The 9,191-nt window shown below is 39.6% G+C and overlaps 1 long non-coding RNA gene across 1 annotated transcript; it reads right to left on the reverse strand.

Annotated features, from left to right (window-relative positions):
- Nucleotides 1-1,467: 1,467 nt before the first annotated feature.
- LOC116087640 lies at nt 1,468-6,562 on the reverse strand. The gene is made up of 4 exons (XR_004117534.1): nt 6,462-6,562; nt 2,979-3,021; nt 2,047-2,290; nt 1,468-1,625 (listed from the first exon to the last, which is right to left on the reverse strand). It is a non-coding gene; the product is annotated as an uncharacterized LOC116087640 (long non-coding RNA).
- Between the last annotated feature and the right edge of the window lie 2,629 nt (nt 6,563-9,191).

The raw sequence follows: 9,191 nt of genomic DNA on the forward strand, positions 1-9,191 counted from the left end.
GTTAGGCATAGATCACTTTCAGAATGGACTGGGAATGTGTTTGAATTGTAATAAAAACTGAAAAAAATGTAATTATAGTTTATCTAAAATGTATTTCAATGTTTGAATAGATTCTCAAGGGTATTATGCAGATGTAGTATTTGACACCTTACCTCAAGACACTTGGGGTAGTTATTAAAGATGATATATATTCATAATAATAATAATAATAATAATAATAATAATAATAACAGTGTAATTTTACACTAAATGCAGGCAATCTCTAAATGGTTTGGCCAGTCTCAAGTGTTGAATGATGTTGAAATTATGCTAATGAAAAACAATGTCAGCCATGGTAGCTTGTTTCCCCTTATAGATAATTTGTATTGTCTTGTCTCCGTGAAGTCCTCACTCTCTTCTAGCTTTACTATTAGGTTGAAGTGTTTCCAATCCTCATCCTTTATCATGGAGTCTGTCTCTTCTATGACATCTGTTTTGATCTTCTCCAGTTGTCAGAGATTTCTCTGTCTCTAGATTTTTGATCTCGGGAAGGTGTGTATCTGTCTTATGATAATATTTTGATGCCTGGTTGATAATATTTTTATTCTTGTCAAGACTATTTTGCAAACCCACACTCATGTTGGACTCAGCCAGCATGCAGGCAGTATATAATATTATGGTATTACATCATCTAATAGAAAAAAAAATCCCAATCCATCTACTTCTTTTAAGTATCCTCATGTAAACCACAATTACTAAAGACAAAAGAATCCGTTCACTCCTTTTTTGCTTGGCTTTAGCATTGATGTTCTCATCAACTATCTTGTACTAAAGGAAGATGTTAAAGGATGACCATCATTCCATCACTGTGCCTCTAGAAGGAAACACTAAATTAACTAACAAAATATTATCAGTATATTTATTGTACAATCTATGTTTGAGTGTGGTTATTTTAGGGTGTTTAAATTGTGGCATCTGTCTGGCTTAAGCAAATAAACAAAAGCTAAGGATGCTATGAAATAAGACCATTTACAAGGTCCATTACCTTTTGACTTTGAGTAATTGCCTAATTACCTCATGTTCCAAGCTAATTCATGGGAATTACATCTAATAATGCCTTACATTTGTCTACTGTTCGGAAGTTTACAAGGTGCTTTCATTTGTGGGACTTGTTCAATCAATCAACCAGTCAATTAACAAATCAGTCCTTTGATAGAAATTGCTTCAAAACCATAGCAGGCCAAACATCAGTATGCTTGATTTGGGTCTTCTTAAGGTAAATACCACAAATACCTTTTCTTCAAAGCTTTAAGTCTAGTTAAAGAAGAAGGAAATATGGAGAAGTAAGTGGGCTAAAATGTTGGCTGAACATGTTGTGTGGGCCCAAAGTGGAAATCAGGGGCTGTTTTCACTGTTGTGGGCGGAGTGGCCAAATGGATAGAAAGGCATTAATTGAGAAGAGGCAACTGAGTGAAATCTTACTTGATTCTTGCTAGGTTTTTGGTTGTCCAGGCTGATGGTATAGAGGATCCTTATTCACAGCACTTATACATCTTCCTGGAGGTATTTCTATGGTTTCAAAGGTTTCTCCTCCTCCACGGCATTTCCTCCCCACCCTATACAGTTCCTGGGATGCGAATCATGTTCTAGTTGAGATCAGAGTGAGAGTGATAGTGAGAAGTCTGAAATGGGGAGTTATGTTTATAGAACAAACCTGGTTCTCAGAGTAACAAGAGAAACAACTTGATTGAAATGGTTATTCATCCATAACTGAGGAGAGAACACCAGACCCAAAAGCAGGAAACAATTGCTTTGCTAAGATTCATAGGCTTGTAGGACTTCTTATTTGCATAAGATATTAAGTCAAGTTATTCAAAAACCATTCAAATTATGTCAGCATCACTTCCTCTAGGTCAGTGGTTCTCAACCTTCATAATGCTGTGATCCTTTAATACAGTTCCTCATGTTGTGGTGAGCCCCAACCATAAAATTACTTTGTTGCTACTGTATATCTGCAATTTTGCTACTGTGATGAATAGTAATGTAAATATCTAATATGCAGGATACCTGATAGAAGACTGTAGTTCCCGAGGAAAGCCCCACAGGAGCTATCAAAGCAGCTTCACTTGTCACAATGGTGGCACCTGTCAAAACAGCTGCACATTTGTTCCCACTTCATCTCGCCGCTTTCATGAGGTACCGCCGCAGGAGCTGTCCACAGTGGCTGCACCTTCTCTCAAACCTTCCCAAGCAGCTCAGCAGTGGTGGCACCTCAGCCAAAGCCTCCTGCAGCTGGGAAGGTCTTCGCATCCTAACCCATAGGGTGGATGCAGAGAAAAGACAGAGAAAAAAATCCACCAACCCCTGAGCAGGAAAACTCATCACTCCTTCAGCTTTGCAAAAACAAACAAAACCAAAAACCAAAAACCAAAAACCTTACCAAGTGCTGAGCTCCCCAATCTCAGGACTCAAAATCCCACCAGTTCTCACTCTGGAAATCTGTGCACTGAAAAGCTCTACCCCCTAAAATTCCTATACAAGCTCAGCCCTTTGTCCAATTCTTTTCTGTCTATACTCCATACGCTAAACTTCTCCAGCCCAGTGGTTGGGCTGCCCTTCCCTATATAATACAGACATTTTGATTGGCCTTTTTTTTTCATCAACAAACAAATGGATGAATTATCCATCTGTGTTTTATTAAATATTACTGGCCATCAAAAAAGAACAAAAATTCACAGAGGATATAAGGATAGACAGTATGTTAAATGAAAGAAGTCAGACACAAAGGGTAAAATATGATTTCATTTAAATGAAATCCTCAGCATAGGTAAATTGCTGAGACTGAAAGCAGACAAGCTCTTTACTATAGTTAGGAGGAGAAGGATATAGATTAGGCACTGATGGGTACAGCCTTTGCTTTTGGAGTGGTAAATGGTTGGAATTGGATAAACATGCTAGTAACGCATTGTGAATGTACTAAATGACAATATATTGTTTACCTTAAAGTGGCATTTCAACTTTCTCCTAGTAGGGAAAAAAAGCCTGAAAAAATATATTGAAAAATAAAAGTTGAGTATGTGCTTGGTCGTAGAGAAGCTATATATAAAATTCAGAGATCTCAGTGTTTAAGCACCTCAAAGCTACAAAACTCTAAAATGCCTTCCACAGTAAAGCCTTTTTCTATACTGGAACATCAACAATGTTTCAGATTTCCCACTACAGCTCTAAGGTCCTCTTCCCATGCCCATTTCATGCATAATGCCTTAAGAGACCACAATTATTGTTATACTTTTTCTTATATAGAAATATAAAACACTACTTAAGTAGCTTGGCAACATTCTTGATCCATGTCTTACTCATCAAACCAACAATTTGTTTAGGCATAGCCATTCTGAAGTCATAACATATGATGACTTTAGGTTCATAATCTTCGCTCTTCCGGGAAGAACAGAAGTTGTGCATGATACTGATGGTGACAGAAAGGACCTTAGCAATTTTACAATAGAGGATAATGTGAGAAAGCTGAGGACTGTCCCAACATAGAACTAAAGGGCATGTTATGGTTTCCTCTGGAAGTATCCTTTAAGAAAATTAGTTGACTGTATATGGGATGGATCCCCAGGTGAAGCAGTCTCTGCATGGTTGATTGGCCTTTCTAATTTACCCTTTATTCTCCTGGTTGTCCCTTCTCTCTTCTCCACTGTCCTTACATGGTCCAGCGCAGGATCATGTCCACTCTGGACTCTCCTAGATGTCTCTCTTTGGCTATGCTCTCATACAATTCTACAATAAACCTTCTCTTCCACCATACCTAGGGTCAGTCATGTCCTTTCTTTTTTTTCTTTCTTTTTTTTCCCATCCAGGTGGGATTGTTTCTAATACTTCCTAAAGAAATTTCTTCACTCAGATCTTATGTGCTTAGAGTTTGAAAGGGTCATAGCCCTGGTAATAACACATATTTTTAGCTTCTGATTTCTCTGGCCTATGTACCTTAGTAACCTCCCCAGGGGTTGTCTAAAATGTGCTTTCTAATTCTACCAAATACCCTCCAGTTCATGATGTATTCTCCTGAATTGAGCCCCATGTTGTCAGGCTGGCTGCCCTCAGAAGGGATGTAGCCTTTGCTTTCAGCTGGTAGGCAGTAGTTGGTGCCTTCCTGGCTACCATGTCTGTCTTTGACCTGTATATTCTTCTTTGGGTTCTCGATGTGAGGTAGGCTGATGCAGGCTTTCAGCATATTTTTTCTTTATTTTTAGATTACACAGGTGTTTCTTTTTTTAAGTACCAAGGTCTGAGCCTGTGAGAGTAGATAAGGCATGAACAAAGCTGGGAAAAGTGGTAAATGCTGTGTACCCCTGTCTTCCCTTTGGTTTCATGCAAATTGACTTTAGTCTCATTTCTCTAATGGGTTGCTAGAGGGGCCCATTGGAAACAAGAACATACCAATACTTTTTGCTTAACTTAGGACTCATATAACCTCCTTGTCTGTTCTCTATTCCGTTTTTGCATTCTTGTATCTTTTGTTAATTGAGTTTCTTTTATTCTTAGCTCAGAAAGTGAAAATTGCTTTGTAAAACAAAACTCCTTAGGTTAGATCTGTCACTGTGTGAAGAAGGAAGAAAATGACAGAAACAGACTGGAACAGCTACGTCTTTCCAGTCAGAAGAGGGACAATCTATTTCCCTTTGGTAGTAACTGACATCAAATCAACTAGAAAGGGCTACTCATTTCCTGGGGCTAAGAAATCAAGATTCTGGAACTCAGTTACCTTATACATACACAACAAAATAAACCTAAAGGGAGCTATGAAAAGAAATTCTTAAAATTAGCCAAGGAGACTCTCTGTTACCCAGACCTAACCCTAGAGCTGCCACAGAACACCAGCTGCAGCTTCCCCTCCTCCCTGTCCACATTTCCTGTAGATCCTACAGACCATTGCTCTCCTAGCCTTCCCTTCCTGCCTCATTCCTGTGCCCTAGCCTTTAACTTGGATAGACACATACTACTCAACCACAGGGCATACCTACCATATGACCAGGTGGGATACTCAAAGACCTTCTCCATTCACTTCTGTTCCTCAAGACCTACTTATCAGGTTCATACATAGTACGCAACAGAGTATTCACACCTGGTCTCCTTTTTTCCCCAGCCTCTAGCACCAGCAAGCATTCCCCATGAACACACTAATTAAGCAGGCCAATAAAAGGGGCAACACACAGCCAGCACACTTTCTGAAAATCCTGAGAGGAATGGAAACCAAGGAATAAAACACCCACCCAGTAAAGACAAACCCAGAAATCAGCACCCACACCTATAATCACCCCAAACCCGATGCTTAGATGCCAGCATAAGAAGATAACGAAGAACAGCCAGGGGAATATGTCTTCCCTAGAGGTCAGTTACTCTACCACACCAGGCCCTGAAATTACAATATAGCTGAAGCACGAGAAAAAGATCTTACAACTAACTATGTTAAGATGGTAGCGGTCCTTAAAGAGGAAGTGAATAAACTCCCCAACGAAAGTTAGGAAAATACAAACAATTGGAGGAAATGAATAAATATTTTAAAGAAAGACAAGAACAAACAAACAAACAAACAAACAAACAGTTGAAGGAAATAAATAAAACTGTTCAAGACCAGAAAAATGGAAATAGAAACAATAAAGAAAACAAAGCAGAGGGAATTCTGGAAATGAAAAATTTAGTAGTGTGAACAGAAACTAGAGGGACAAGCTTTACCAACAAAATACGAGAGATGGAAGAAAGACTCTTAGGCACTGAAGATATGATAGAAGAAATGGATACATGGGTCAACACAAATATTAAATCTAAAAAACTTCTTGACATAAAACAACCTAAAAATCTGAGACACTATGAAAGGACTAAACCTACAAGTAATAGAAATAGGGGAAGGAGGAGGAGGAGGAGGGAGAGGAGGAGGAAGCAAAGAAGAATCCCATCTCAAAGGCCAAGAAAATATTCTCAAGAACACTATAGAAGAAAAACTTCCTAACCTAAAAAAGGTGATGACTATAAAGGCACAAGAAACTTAAACCAAACAAATTGGATGAGAAAAGAATGCCCTCTCTCACATATTAATCAAAACATTAAACATAAAGAACAAAGGCAATATTAAAAGCTGCAAGGGAAAAAGAGTGGGTAACATATAAAGTCAGACCTAATACTCCAGACTTCTTAATAAACACTCTGAAAGCCAGAAGGGCATTTAAGACACCACAGATGCCAGCTCATAATTCTGTATGTAGCAAAACTTTCAATCATGACAGATGGAGAAAATAGGATATTCTATGATAAAGTAAAAATTAAGCAACATTATTCTACAGATCCAGCTCTACAGCAAGAGTTTTCCTTTTACCGGAAGGAAAACTCCAACCCAAGGAGGTTAACTAACTACACCCATGAAAACACAGGACGTTAACTAACTACACCCACGAAAACACAGGAAATAAATAGTCTCATACCAGCAAAAGCAAAAGAAGGCAAGCATATGCATAAAAATATGTGTTAATCAGTGGACTCAAGCAGAAGTCCCAGGCATAAATTCATCTCTTTTGTTCAGAGAACTCTCTGAACAGAACACTGATATCACAGTGTTCTTAGAATACTATGGTCAACAATTAATAAATGGAACCTTTTATGAAACTGAAAAGCTTCTGTAAGCCAAAAGACACCATCAACTAGACAGAGAGCTAATAGAATTGGAAAATATTTTTACTAACTCCATATCTGATAGAGGTATAATATCTAAATATATAAATCATGTAAATAAATCATGTAACTAGATATCAAAACCCCAAATAATTCAATTTTCAAAATAGGGCACAGATCTAAATAGAGAATTCTCAACAGAGGAATACAAATGGATGAGAAGCACTTAAAATAAATGTTCAACATCCTTAGCCACCAGGAAAATATAAAGTAAAACTATTTTGAAATGCCATCTTACACCTGTCAGCATGGTTCAGATCAATAACACAAGTGGTAACTCATGCTGGAAAGGATATGGAGCAAAGGTGACATTCCTCTATTGCTGGTGGCAGTGCAAAGTCATACAACTATGGAAATCAATATGAGCATTCCTCAGGAAATGGGCATTGATCTACCTCCAGTCCCAGCTATACCACTTTTGGGCATATACTCAAAGTATGTCCATCCTACCACAAGGACACTTGCTTGATTACATTTTTTGTAGTTTTATTCATAATAGTCAGAAATTGGAAACAGCCTAGATGTACCTCAACAGATAAATGGATAAAGAAAATGTGGTATATTTACACAATGGAGTATTACTCAGTTGTCAAAAAATAATGACATCATGAAATTTGCATCAAATGGATGCAACTATAAAAAAATCATCTTGAGTGTGGTTACCCAGAACTAGAAAGACAAATATGGTATGTGTTCACTTACAAGTGGATATTAGCTATTAAATAAATTATAATCAAACTACAATCCCCAGACCCAGAGAGGGTAGGTAAAGGGAAGGGCTCTGGGGTTGGGGAACACATGGATTTCCCTAGGAAGAGGGAATTAGAGTTAAGTTTTTCAGGTGAGCTTGGGGTTGGTTAAGATTGGAAGGATCAGGTGTGTATGTGGAGAATCAATGGAGGGAGGGAGTGTGAGGAGAGATAGCTGGAATTTGGAATATAGAGGGGATGGTGTGGAAACATCCTGGACTCTCTGAGGGTGACTCTATTGAGGACTTCTAGTGATGAAGGATATGGAATCTGAACTAGCTATCGTTGTAGCCACGCAAGGCTTCCAGTGGGGAAATTGGGTAGCACTTGCTTGAATTGACGGCCAAAAGGGGGTCCCACAGAGATCCCTTAACAACACAGGGTGATGCTAGGACAGGTCACTCTCTGAAAACTGACTGTGGGGCTCCATTTTCCAGGACAACTTTCACATTGAACATTGGACATAGAGAAGTTGAACTGGTGCCTGCATGGAGCTTTCACCCTTACGTTCTAGTCTCTTTTTGGCATAAGAAGACACTCTGCAGACTACAGAAAGAGAAACCTGGATACCAATCCAGGCACGAAACCCTCCACCTACAATCTGTCCTGCCTGCAATGAGGGCTGGGGCAATGGTGGCACAGCATTTGTGGGAGTGGACAACCAATGTTTGGTTTAACTTGAAGCCCATGCCATGAGAGGGGGTTCATGCCACACACTTCCTGGATGGCCATGAGAGGGGGTCTGTGCCCTACACTTCCTGGATGGGTAGGAACACTGTATAGCCCAGAGACTAAGGTAGAACCAAATATGACTGGGAAAAAAGTCAATGAAATGTTTCCTAATGGTATTCTGCTAATCAGTGAAATGATTCCTAATGGCATTCTGCTTTAGTCACAGTCATTACCAGAAAGGCTTCCACTGGCCCCAGGTGGGAGTGGATGCAGAGACACACAGTCAGATATATGGAAAGAGAGAGTCTAAATTGGAGGCCTTCATCAGGTCCCTCCCTTTGGAGCTCAGGGTACCCTTTGCAAGTGGAGTGGGGTGGTGAGGAGTGGAAGGAAAGATTGTGGGAGTCAGAGAGCTTAAGGATAGCAGAATGTGGCCTTCCTAATCAACTAAGCAGGGCTTATATGGGCTCATAGAGACTGAAGGAGCAAGCATGTGGCCTGCATGGGTCTACCTGGGTCCTCTACACATATGCTATGGTCACTGATTTTGTGGTTTTGTGGGTCTCCTAACAGTGGGAGCAGGTGTGTCTCTGACTCTTTTGCCTGCTCTCAGGACTCTCTTCCTTCTTTTGATCCACTTGTCTTCCATATAAGGGCTTTTGCCTTATTATATCTTTTTTTTCCCTGTTAGGCTGTGTTCTCTTGGAGGCTCACTCTTTTCTGAGGAGAAAAAGGAGGGAGTTTATTTGGAGAAGAGGGGAGGGATCTCTCTCTCTCTCTCTCTCTCTCTCTCTCTCTCTCTCTGCATGCGTGTGTGTGTGTGTGTGTGTGTGTGTGTGTGTGTGTGTGTGTGTATGTGTGTAGCTGTGAGGAGTGGAGGCAGGGGAAACTGTGATTGGGATGTATTATATCAGAAAATAATCTATTTTCAATTAAAAAAAAATTAGCCAGAGCTTGCTTAACTTGAATCAATGAGCCACACTGCTTCTAGAAGGAGATGAAAGCTCTCCGGTTTGAACTGGGACTTCCAGAGCTAGGAAGATTTGTTGGGGGAGACATCCC

This window comes from Mastomys coucha, unplaced genomic scaffold (genome assembly GCF_008632895.1).
Source record: "Mastomys coucha isolate ucsf_1 unplaced genomic scaffold, UCSF_Mcou_1 pScaffold13, whole genome shotgun sequence".
In the NCBI taxonomy this organism is placed as follows: domain Eukaryota; kingdom Metazoa; phylum Chordata; class Mammalia; order Rodentia; family Muridae; genus Mastomys; species Mastomys coucha.